This window comes from Mytilus trossulus, chromosome 8 (genome assembly GCF_036588685.1).
Source record: "Mytilus trossulus isolate FHL-02 chromosome 8, PNRI_Mtr1.1.1.hap1, whole genome shotgun sequence".
Taxonomy (NCBI): domain Eukaryota; kingdom Metazoa; phylum Mollusca; class Bivalvia; order Mytilida; family Mytilidae; genus Mytilus; species Mytilus trossulus.
Window position 1 is genome coordinate 26,508,056 of NC_086380.1, and position 11,759 is coordinate 26,519,814.

Here is an 11,759-nt window from a genome sequence, read left to right on the forward strand (position 1 = left end):
AAGCACTTACTAGATTGCAATCGGTAAAATCATAAACGTCACACAAAACACGATTGCGAACGCGTGGTGAAATATAATCACAGTAAGATGGTGCCAAGAGCACATCACCATCCAAAAATGGAAAAAAAACAAAAGGGAACACATAATTGTACCCATAGCTTGCACATTATAGAGATATGACTTTTGATAATTCACAGCTAACCATCTAAACTAAGACACGCAGTAAGGTATTGTTTGAGAAATTGTACTGTTTTGGCATACTTAAAATGCACTTATTTCCTTGTAAGGTTTAAGACAGATTTATATATAAATTTAATTTACATTGTATTTGTATAACTATATCACTACTTACGTTTTCTTCCGCCTGAAACCGTAAGTAGATAGAAAATTATTCATTTTGTTGTCTTTTTGGGACAATACAATTTATTAAATAAGTTACATGTTTACGATCACTGTTTTATAAGTGTAATTCCACGAACGAAATAACTCCAATGAGTATGACAACAGATCATTTATAAATTAAGTTAATCCGTATGTGTTTTTTTTTAATCAATTTAATCACAAAACATGGAAATATTTACGGAGAGAAAATTATCAGTGTAACAGACTGTTAATAGTACTAGTAATGTTCGTTTCATTCGGTTCTTCTTAGTACGTTTTTTTTCTACTATCTGAATGAAATCTATCAAGGAACATATCTTTATAAAACCATTTATATGTACTGTTTGTTTTGAACTTTGCGTCTGTTGTGGGGCTGTATCTTCTACTGTTTTCATTATTTATTGATAGTGGTGTTTTGAAATGACAAATTGAGTCTGATGGTTCGTAAACGTTGCTATTTACACATTATGCTTAGTTATTTTCGATGTTATTACAATAACAGTTTTAACATGCCGAGCTCTAAAAAATGGGGAACAGGTTCACTCCATATGCTGTTAGGTGATACATCATTAATGTATGGTTGTAGCCGTGAGATTATCATTCATGCAAACAAGTATTTTTCTATTACGAACCTGGTTACATGTTGACATGCCTGTATCGTGTATTAGCCAAAAGTGCAAGATGAATATTAATTCGTATAAGTCAAATAATGACAGTGTGTCTTATGGTCCGAGACCACAGCTATAGTCCTTTGATTTTCGTTGTCCATAAATATAGTCCCTAGTGTGGACAGTGCGTTAATTTCCGTTCTTTTTTTAATACCCCTTCCATGTTTATTTCTCTAACGTTTTATGTCTCACATTGCAGGTATGGGAATGAAATGACACTGTAAAAATTATTTGGTCCAGCTGAACAAGGTTAAACATTAGCACTTCGGAAGCTGTCAAAAGATTCAAAGACCCACTTAACATAGAATTGTCCATATTTTGTGTTAGAGCTGATGGCGTGTTCTATAATTTTGATATAATTTGTCCGAAACGTAGTAAAACACACTGTAATAAGATTATTGAAAAAGTGCAGTTTGGATTTTTTTAATTAGCATTTATTGTCTAATAGAAATGCAATACGAAACAATTTAGGTCCTACAAACCTGGTTTGAAATGTACAACATAGTTTTCCTGTAGCTGTTAGAACGACATATATTAGAAAATATGATAGAAAATACGTTAATCGACCTTTCTGCTTGCTTTAAATAATACACTATATACCAAACAGACATTTGTTATAGCATATTCTGACCACCATCATTTTACTCGATTTTATTACATTTTACAACCCTTACCGGAGGTGCTGATTTATTTTTACAATTTCTGTCTGCTGAACATATTTGCATGTCATGTTGTTGTTATTGTAATAGTTATCATGACCTATATCACATTAAAAAGGTACGGATCTGTTTTCAAATTTCAAATATTTAGAAAATAATGCCAATTTAAAATTCAAGAGGGCCGCCGTGAAAAAATTCAAAATCATTTTGGCTACCCCTCGAATGTGCTTAAGTACACCTTAAATAGGATATGTGCCAAATCATATGCTTGTATCACCATTTACATGATTTTGTCAAATTTCGGTACTCAGCCGCCCCACGTAGTCTGCTATCATCAATGATCATCTTAAGGAATAAAGATGCAAATAATTTGTTTTTTATCAATAAAACGAGTATGCCAAATATGTCAAAACTTGTATCAAGTATGGTTCTTCCTTTATTGGTACTATCAACTTGTACATTTGCAGTGCTACTTAAATAATTAAACTTTCCATTAAAGACTTATAAATCGAGATAAACGACATTGTTGTTGGTACTTCGATGAATGGAAGTAATGAAGTGCCTGAAGTATAATCAGCATTGTTGCTTTACCTAACTTAGTTTTTTTATAGTTATGATAAATACATCATTGATTACAAATATCTTATTCCGATTACTAGACATTATAGCAAATTACATTTTCCCTACAAATTGAAGTTATACAGGCATCACTTTTAATTCACTTCGTTATGGCAATTTAACCTTTGTAGGAAGAAAGGATTTTTTTTCTGATTTTTGGAAAATGACGCGTCAGCGGCATTGTTCTAATACCATTGACCAGACCAACAGAAAGTCGATTATTGCCTCCGCCTACCGCACTCTGTTTCATATTTACTATTTTACAAACTAACTGGTTTCTGCTTGTATTCCACTACACTCGGACAAAGTGTTGTAGTCTTACGGGATCCAGTTTAGAATTTGTAAACTACAAAACGTAATCGGTTATTGTTCATTCCGTTTTGGTGTTTCTTACCGACTTATATGGTTTGAATAAGCTTAAGACCCTGCAAACATTAATGTGATAGGTATATTAAAAGCTGTTTTACAAAAGGATGGAACTGTTTTACTTTCAACGTCGGACTATAGTGATATCTGTTATGTACGGATTTCAATTCTCACCGGTTAATTTCTTCTTTTACACGTGCTTTGAAACTTCCTGTTTAAAGATCGCAAGATACCAAATTGTTTTCTGAGCGAATTAAACTTCTTTTAACAATCATGAAGCGTTCCAGAATCATTTTCAAGCAGTTTCTACTTCTGTTTGATGATGAAAAGCAGGTTTTCTCAAGAAAATACCGCAAACGATCGCAAAGGCTTTGAAATGTTCAAGTCAAGTCGGCACCTGGTTAAATCGGTATCTAGTCAAATCGGCACCTATTTGAAGTCAATTCGGCATCCAATAATATTTGTTATAATATTTTCTTTTCAAATAATTAATAACTGTTACCAAATACATAGTGAATATGTTGTTGTGTATAAAGGTAAACAACGAAGCCCTTACCCAAGTTGTTGTTTTAACAATTGGACAATTAGAAAATAAAACAGAAAACTATGAGTTCCTTTCAATAAATCAAACTTTCATGCCAAATAATTAGCAAATTTAAGGTGTTTTTTCAGTAAAGTTTAAACAGCATTAAACAAACAATCCTGTAAAATGCTCAACTGGTTAAAATAGTGCATAAAAAATATCCAATATCTCATAAATATATTAGTCCAAATAATTATGACATCTGGCAAGGTTATTTTATTTTTTTCTGGGATGCCTTCCTACGACGTTCGTATTTTAACATTAACATAGCCTTGCAGTCATAGGAAGGTGTCCCGGAATAAAATTAAAAAAGCCTTGCCAGACGTAATAATTATTTGGACTGCTCATATATGATTAAAAGTACACAAAAAAAAGTCATTTAGTTGAGAAAAATAAATATAAACAAAATGTATATGAACACCCAAAAGTTAGTATTTAACTCTTTTTGCTTCAATACTGAAAAAAATTCTGGCAAACCCTTTCTTATTTTTTACTCTTTTTGCCTACAATATTGTTGAAATATATATTTAACATGGGTGACGAATTGACTAGATCAGGTGTCCATTTAAACAGGTGCCAATTTAACCAGGTGCCGGTTTGACTAGAATTCTTTGACAAATGTTTGAAATTACCTGAGTTTCATTAGACCTTTGATAACAGTAACAAAAAAATTATTTACTTCATTTTTTTGGGGAGCAGGGGGTTCAGACTATGTACCAGTGAGAAATATACAAGCCTTTTTACAATTCAGGTAGTCTTGACCTATTCATTTGTCTTAAAAAAAAACAGCCAGTTGTGACCTTTACTTCACACACACACACACACACACATATACGAATATCAATTATATGCTTTCGAAACATGTTGCATTGTTAAACTAATTACGGTATGTGAAAATCAAGACTTGGCGTCATTGTTCCTCAGAGCTTTCAGCTCTTTGATTTAAAGAACTTCCTTATATCATTGAAGTATTAGACACGCCTGACCTCTAAAATTGCATCACAATTAACCCCCTGTATCATCATCATCAATCATGAAAACAGATTGATAATGATATCTGATTGTAATATGATTCATAATAAGGATTATTTTTTTTTAATTTAAAAAGAAATAACTGTTCAATACGCATGTTTTGCAATAGCTTAGTTCATATTGAAGACATTCTGAAGTTGAATGATAGAAAAAAACACATTTTGTGTATACAGACTTGCTCTCACTTATAGATGTAAGAAAAAGATATTAAAATTCAGAACTGCATGGTTTAATTCAGGAAGGTGAATTCCATCAAAATTAACGTATTCAATCAACGGAATGGGTCGAACACAAATGTTATATGTCTGACATGATACTTCAATAGTGATACCAACAAAAGGCACAACATAATGAAATGATATAAGAATTTTACCATTTATTCGTTTAAAAAGAGAAGAGAAAAACATTAATGGTATCAGTGGTTGACCAAAATGGGTTTTTTTTTAATTTCAGGCCAAAGATTTAAATTTATACAAATTGATTGATAAAACAAAATGAGAGTTTATAAAACCAAGAGGACTACAATAAGAGCAAAAACTGGGCAAGGAACAGGAACGTTGCATAATACACACTTGTTTCATAATTTTACGACAAAACCCTATAACCCTGCCAGTACCGAAAACGTAGCTTCCATGCTCGTAAGATCTCAATGACTTACAGCCGCTATAGTTGTCGTAATATTATTATCAGTATCAGAAGAACTGCATTAGATGGTACTTTTGGAGACTATTTTTCTTCCGGTTATTCTCGCAAAAATTATGTGTGGTAGGCATGGTTTCTAGTTAAAATGAATTTTCAAATTTTGCAACAGAAAATGTTTACAACACACTTTCGGTATTTTCAAGCAGTATTTGATAATGAGCTGATGATACCCATTAAACTTTTCAGACTTCCAGCATATATTGATCTTACACTTGTTGACCGAACTAATTGTATGGAAAAAGCTATTGGGGTGTTTGATAAATTGATTATTTATTATATTCTTAATTTGATTTGTCTTTTTACCGAGTGTTTACGTAGTATAATTGATCCACGGACAAATTGACCAATGCGTACTGACCAAGCTGTTTTGTAATAAAATGAAGCCATTTGGTTTGAATTGTGTTATGGTCTGAATAGTTTATCAGTAGACTTCAAAATAACGTTTGAAGTATTTGTAGTAAAGTATTATTTGTATGGTTCGGTCAATGATTGAATCTTTGCATCTTATTTCAGATGGTCTGTTCACTAACTTTTTTCTGATGTTATTATAATGTATGCTGTCTTTTGACATGTATTTAAGTTGATTGGGATAAGTATATAATTATAAAGAAATTTACATATACTCAGAAATGAAAAAAATGTATTATTTTTTTTTTAAATAGGAACTCTTTAACAAAACAACATCTTAGATCGGGTTTGAATGTAAATGTTATTTCCAAAGAACATTTGCTTTGAATAGCAGTAGTACTTTTTATCTAAACAGATTATATATTATGAAAATAAGATATTTTCAATTATCTTTTTGATTCGGTGAGAATGCAAGGGCCTGTAATACCTTCTACATTTACATTGTCAGAATACATGTATATATGACGACTTCTAGATTTTTGAGTTCAACAAAACTGAACTTCATACTGCAATGATACAAATAAAAGCAACAGAAGTAAACCACTGTCAATAATATATGTATGGTATAACTAGGATGAAATGTTAAATGATTTTTTTCAAACTTCTTTTTTTTATGTTTTCGGGTTACATGGAATATATAATTTTCTGGACATCCAATAAGCTATCTTTTGAATTTTTCGAATTGATATGCCTCTAAGTTTAGTACTTTGGTGATTTCAATTTTTGTTTTAAGTGTCAAAGTTAAATCGGCATTTTTCTCGTATATTTTAAATTATACATATAATCTGCATGCAAAATTTATGACAAAGGGTCATTATTATTTATTTGCTTAGGTGTGACCAATAACTTATCCAAACATCGTATAGATTAAAGAAAACTTATGAAATGTATAGCTCTAAAACGAAAAAGTATACAACAAGTTTGTGTTTAAATCATCTAAATTAAATATCAAATTTGTCAAAATTTCTATCTTGATGAAAATGTCTTATATTTAAGTATATCACTACTCACGCTTCCTGTGTTTCCCTCCTGAAATCATAAAAAGGACAAGTACAGTCGACGATTAATTGATTACATATGTAACTTTGATTTACAGCATAATTCATTATAATTATGAGTTACACGTTAACATGTTGATTAAACAAATACAATTATGTGATTCCTTAGACATTATTACTCTAATGTTGTTAAAAATAATAAAAAGATAGTATAAAAATAATCTGTCTATGATATATTACAAGGAAATGTATGACAACAACTTAAGTCATGGATTCATCATATATGTAAACAATCATTCTATCTGGGGCAATATGCTCAGTAGATGCTCCATATGTTAACGTTTTCTTCTGTTGCTAAGTCTTTATCATAAATTTGGATATGTGTGAGGGCTCATTTTGAAGCTGAGACACTGAGATTACCCAAAATTTTAAGTTGGGTTTGTGTTGCTAAGTTTTTAGTTTTCTATGTTGTGTCTAGCTTACTTTTATTTGTCGGTTTGTTCTTTTGCCATGGCGTGTCATTTTTTCGATCTAAGAATTTGACTGTCCCTCTGATGCCTTTGTTGTATCTCTTGTACATATATGGACCGTTTTTGAGAGGTGGCAAGTGTGATTCGTTTTGCAATTCAAGTGCCTAAGCCCGAAATGTTTGTTATCTTGATTGTCCCTTTGGTATCTTTCGTCCCTCTTTTACAACATAATTCATTGTATGAGTAACATGTTAACACGTTACTAAATATAAATATATAATTCCCTGGGCATTTTTTTCTAAGAAAATTGAAAGTAATCAATTGATGAGATTAAGTTTTTCCTTCTATGGTATATCACCTTCAATGATTAATATCGATTTTGTTTTAGGTCTGTTTTATTTCATGTCATAGATTTTAAATAAATATGATCTGTATCGAGAGATTTGTTTTATGACAAAAATGGTCAAAACAAACGTCTTCCTGGTGGCTGCAGTATTTCACTTCCTTATCAATACATAACCATACTTTGAATAATTGACTGTCAACAAATAATACATCATCGATGTCTTTTTAGCTGAATTTGACAAAGTCCTATAACTAACTTCTAATAGCGGAAATTTATTTCATTATTACGATATTTTATAAATGTTTGCAACAACAAAAGCGCAGAGAATGAGAAAAAAAACTTCACATCGAATCGACAATCTATTATACATTGTATCTATACGTAGAAAACCAGAGAATCCGCTAATCGGTCTTTTTTCATTGTGTTTTTCTACCTCTTGTGACAGTTAAACATAGACGACAACAAGCTGGATGACGTCGTCCTTATACATCAAAACGTCACTAATATCTTCTACACAGACATTATGATATATCATTAGGGACTCTGTAGGAACGTCACGTTAAAAAACCTATATCTGCCGCAATGCATTTTTCGCATTTGCAACGTTTTTGTAACTGCAAAATAAACAACTTTTCCCTCACTGTAAAAAATAAATAAAAATAGCTTGAGAAACTACAGTATCTGCGCTTTTTAATTCAGTAATAATCTTATATTTCAACGTGTATATTAGCTTGCAGTAAATCTTTGAACTACGGTAAGAGTTGCCGTAAACGTCAGTTTTCAGCTATCGAGACAGACAAATGCTAACCCTTTCCGTTCCTCGCGCTATTTATAGAAAGGTAAACAGACAACGAAAATTGACACACAAATGCAGAAATTAACCAGGAATCTGATTTTGTAAGTATCTCGAGTAAAATTGTAGAAGAAGGTAAGAAATTATTGATATTAACGACATTTTTTTAATGTTTTTGCCAAAAATAAGTGTTATTTCTAAAAATAACGGGGGGATCCATACTTTTCCAAAATCTAGAATATTTTCTCCTTAAAATCATGTTGGATATGTGTTGATCTGTTCTACACGAGCAAGGCGCGACCCTGGTAAAGATGGTATGTTTCGTCTAAAAAAAGGAGAAAAAAGATAGCCGTGAACGTTCACGACGTTACAAACCACATGAAATATTTTCTCATTGGAATTATAAAATCGGCGCTCCGTAGAAGTGTCTTCCTATTTTACAACTTTGATATCGGTGATTAACAATTATTTTCTATTTAATACTGTGTTTCAATTTCTTCACGAAGAAAACTATAGTATTATACTCTTCACACTGATAATCACTCGCTCGCAATCACTCGAGGATAACTATTATCGACAGTGTAGAATTTCTGTTGGTTTGTAATTCAGACATATGGGTTAATTCCCTTTCCAGGTAAAACTATTGAGGCACTATGCGGGATAATAAATAAAAATAGCTTCATTCAGAGTCGGCAGGACAATTAAAGCTATATAGTTCCATATATTTTTTAACTGCCATAATATAATTCCCAATGAACTGCATTATATAATAGATGACAGAAGGCGTAATGTTTATATTATTTGCTAGGCAAATCAGAGAAAAGAATATAATTATGTAAATTGTCAAATAACAATTTAATATTAAGGAGTATTTTTTTTTTATTATTAATTTCTTGATTGTAATTAATATGTACCGAAGGGCCCTTTAATTATTAATAGAATGATTTTTTTTATTTGATTTGTAGTTCAAATATTGTAAAAATATTTATTATAAAAAGGAAGATGTGGTATGATTGCCAATGAGACAACTCTCCCACCTAAGTTAAGAGACACAGAAATTAAAAACTATAGGTCACTGTATAGCCTTCAATAATGAGCAAAGCATGTACCGCGGCATAGAAAGCTATAAAGGGCATTGAAAAGACAATGTAATTAAACGAGAAAACTAACGACCTAATTTGTGTACAAAATGAACAAATTCAAACATGTATGTCATAGACAAACGACAACTATACTGAATAACAGGCTCCTGACTTGGGACAGGTACGTACATACAGAATGTGGCGGTGTTTAATATTTTAGCTGGATCTTAAGTCCTTTTGCTGCCATTTGATATCGATAATTTATTGAAAAAATATATAATATGTCTCAATATATTTGAGTATGATAAATTATTGATAAATAAATGTGACCAAATTTACAATGGCAATTGCTGGTAATCATTTGATACCTCTGTTGCATAGATTTATATTTGAAGTACAACAGTGACCATCAAAATTACAAACTTATTAATTAAAAGCAGCAACCTTTCCTGTAAATACATTTAATTTAAAGAACATTTGTAAAGGATCAAATCAAAGAAATTGCACATATGTAAATTAAAAATATGCATGACACAAACTTTATTTCTCCTCTCAATAAGTTTAAATTACCTTGATTTCAATCGTTCCATTAGTATTAAAACCCACTTAAGAGAGTGAGGTGTCTTCTGACTGTGTTGGGTGTATAAATACGCAGAAACGACCAGTGGGGATGGAGACTTAATTTAATTATAATGCATTAGATTGAAACTGATTTGCTTTCTGAATTAAAAAAAAATCCTTGCAATGGCTCATGCCAGCCATGTTGTTGTTCTCTAACAAGCAAACCTCAGGCCAATTGACAACATAACATCAGCATGTACTCAACCACACATGGTTGAAGCCAGACATATAAGCCAAAACAAATCATAATTCTACAAGGTACATGTAAATAGGATTTTTAAATGTCTAAAATATTTTGGTATTTAAACCTTTTTATGAAAGTAGGTTAATTAAATACATTGTCATATTGACAAAGTTACATCATATCAGTTTACAACTACAGAAAACTATACTGGACATTGTTTTTAAATTTTGTATTCATCAGATCTAAACAGTATTTCATATATTTGTTTTGAATCCTCCTGAATATAATGAAATATTTGCCACTTGACATTAATCAACCAATCTATATCTTTGATCATCCTGAATATAATGAAATATTTGTGACTGGGTATTAGTTAACAAATCTATATCTTTGATCCTCCTGACTATAATGAAATACTTGCCACTGGGCATTCATCAACCGATCTCATATTCTTTACAAGGAAGATTCTCCTTTCTTTCTTTTTTTTTCATATTATAAAATGAAAAAGAGTTTATATAGGACAAATGGTTTTTATTTCTACTATTTTATACTTTCAGGCTGTGAAACAACTGCTGAGCAATAAGATGGAACTAGCTGTTTGATGGTGTTTGATGAAGGATTTTTTTTATTCAGACTTAATTAAGAACATTTTGAAAAATTAGTCTGTCTTGTCTTTGTACTTGTTATATAAAGCCAACGTAAAAAACTCAAAATAAAGCATTCTGTTCTTGATCTTTTATTATGATTTAATCTTTTCTTGGCTAACATGGCATTCACGATCTATGGATAATATAAGAAGATGTTGTATGAGTGCCAATGAGACAACCTTCCATCCAAGTCACAATTTGCAAAAAAGAAAAACCATTATAGATCTTAGTACTGCCTTTAACACGGAGCTGAAGTAGACTGACACTGAACAGTAAGCTTCAATCCCTTTAATGAATGTGACCTACAGAATTGAACTATTCGCTGGATTTGTTATAGCATGAGCAACACGATGAGTGCCACACGTGGAGCAGGATATTCTTAATTTTCTGGAGCACCTGAGACCCCAAGTTTTTGATGGTGTTCGTGTTGCTTATTCTTTAGTTTTTTATGTTGTGTCATGTGTACGATAGTTTGTCTGTTTATCTTTGACTGTTCCTCTGGTATTTTTCGCCCTTCTTCTTTAAAAGGCCCTAAAATATGACTAATATAAAACCATTCAAAATTGCATTTATATTAAATTCTTTCCTTTTGCACTGCTATAAGACCTGCTCCATTATGATGGGTTGGGGTTCAGAGGGGTACAATTCCTAAATTCCGAGTTTACTTTTGTCCATCTCGATTTCCAGGGCCTTATTTGACAATATCTCATCTCAAAATCCCGATAAAATTACATGTTTTTATATTTTTGGAAAATACATTGATTGATGAATGTGCACTGTTCAAAGCAACCAGTCTGAGTGTCTGTTGTGCAGATTCCCTGTATCTTAAATAAGTTTTCCAGTTTGAGCTAAAAAAAAAAGGTAAAAAATGTTCGTCGGTTACTTGATAGTGCATTGTACACGTTATTACTCTTTATAACTCTGCAACTTTTGTTGAACTAGTCTGCAGCCAGGATACAATGTCAATAGATATAGGATGATGTGGTATGAGTGCCAAATATTTTTTTTTTTATATAAAGCCTATTTAGCTCTGTGTTATCGTTGATCAAGGCAGTGACGGATCTAAGCGGAGGATTCTGGGGGTTGGAATCCCCCTACTTTTTTGGACGATCAATGCATTTAAATAGGGACATATAGTTGGAATCCTCACGCCCTCCCTTGTCCTAGTTTGGGAACCCATCTTTTTAAAATTACTGGATCC

General features: G+C 31.6%; 1 long non-coding RNA gene across 1 annotated transcript; it reads left to right on the forward strand.

The window, feature by feature from the left end:
* Positions 1-7,772: 7,772 nt before the first annotated feature.
* LOC134681785 (uncharacterized) lies at positions 7,773-10,650 on the forward strand. The gene is made up of 2 exons (XR_010100691.1): positions 7,773-8,128; positions 10,469-10,650. It is a non-coding gene; the product is annotated as an uncharacterized LOC134681785 (long non-coding RNA).
* Positions 10,651-11,759: the final 1,109 nt, after the last annotated feature.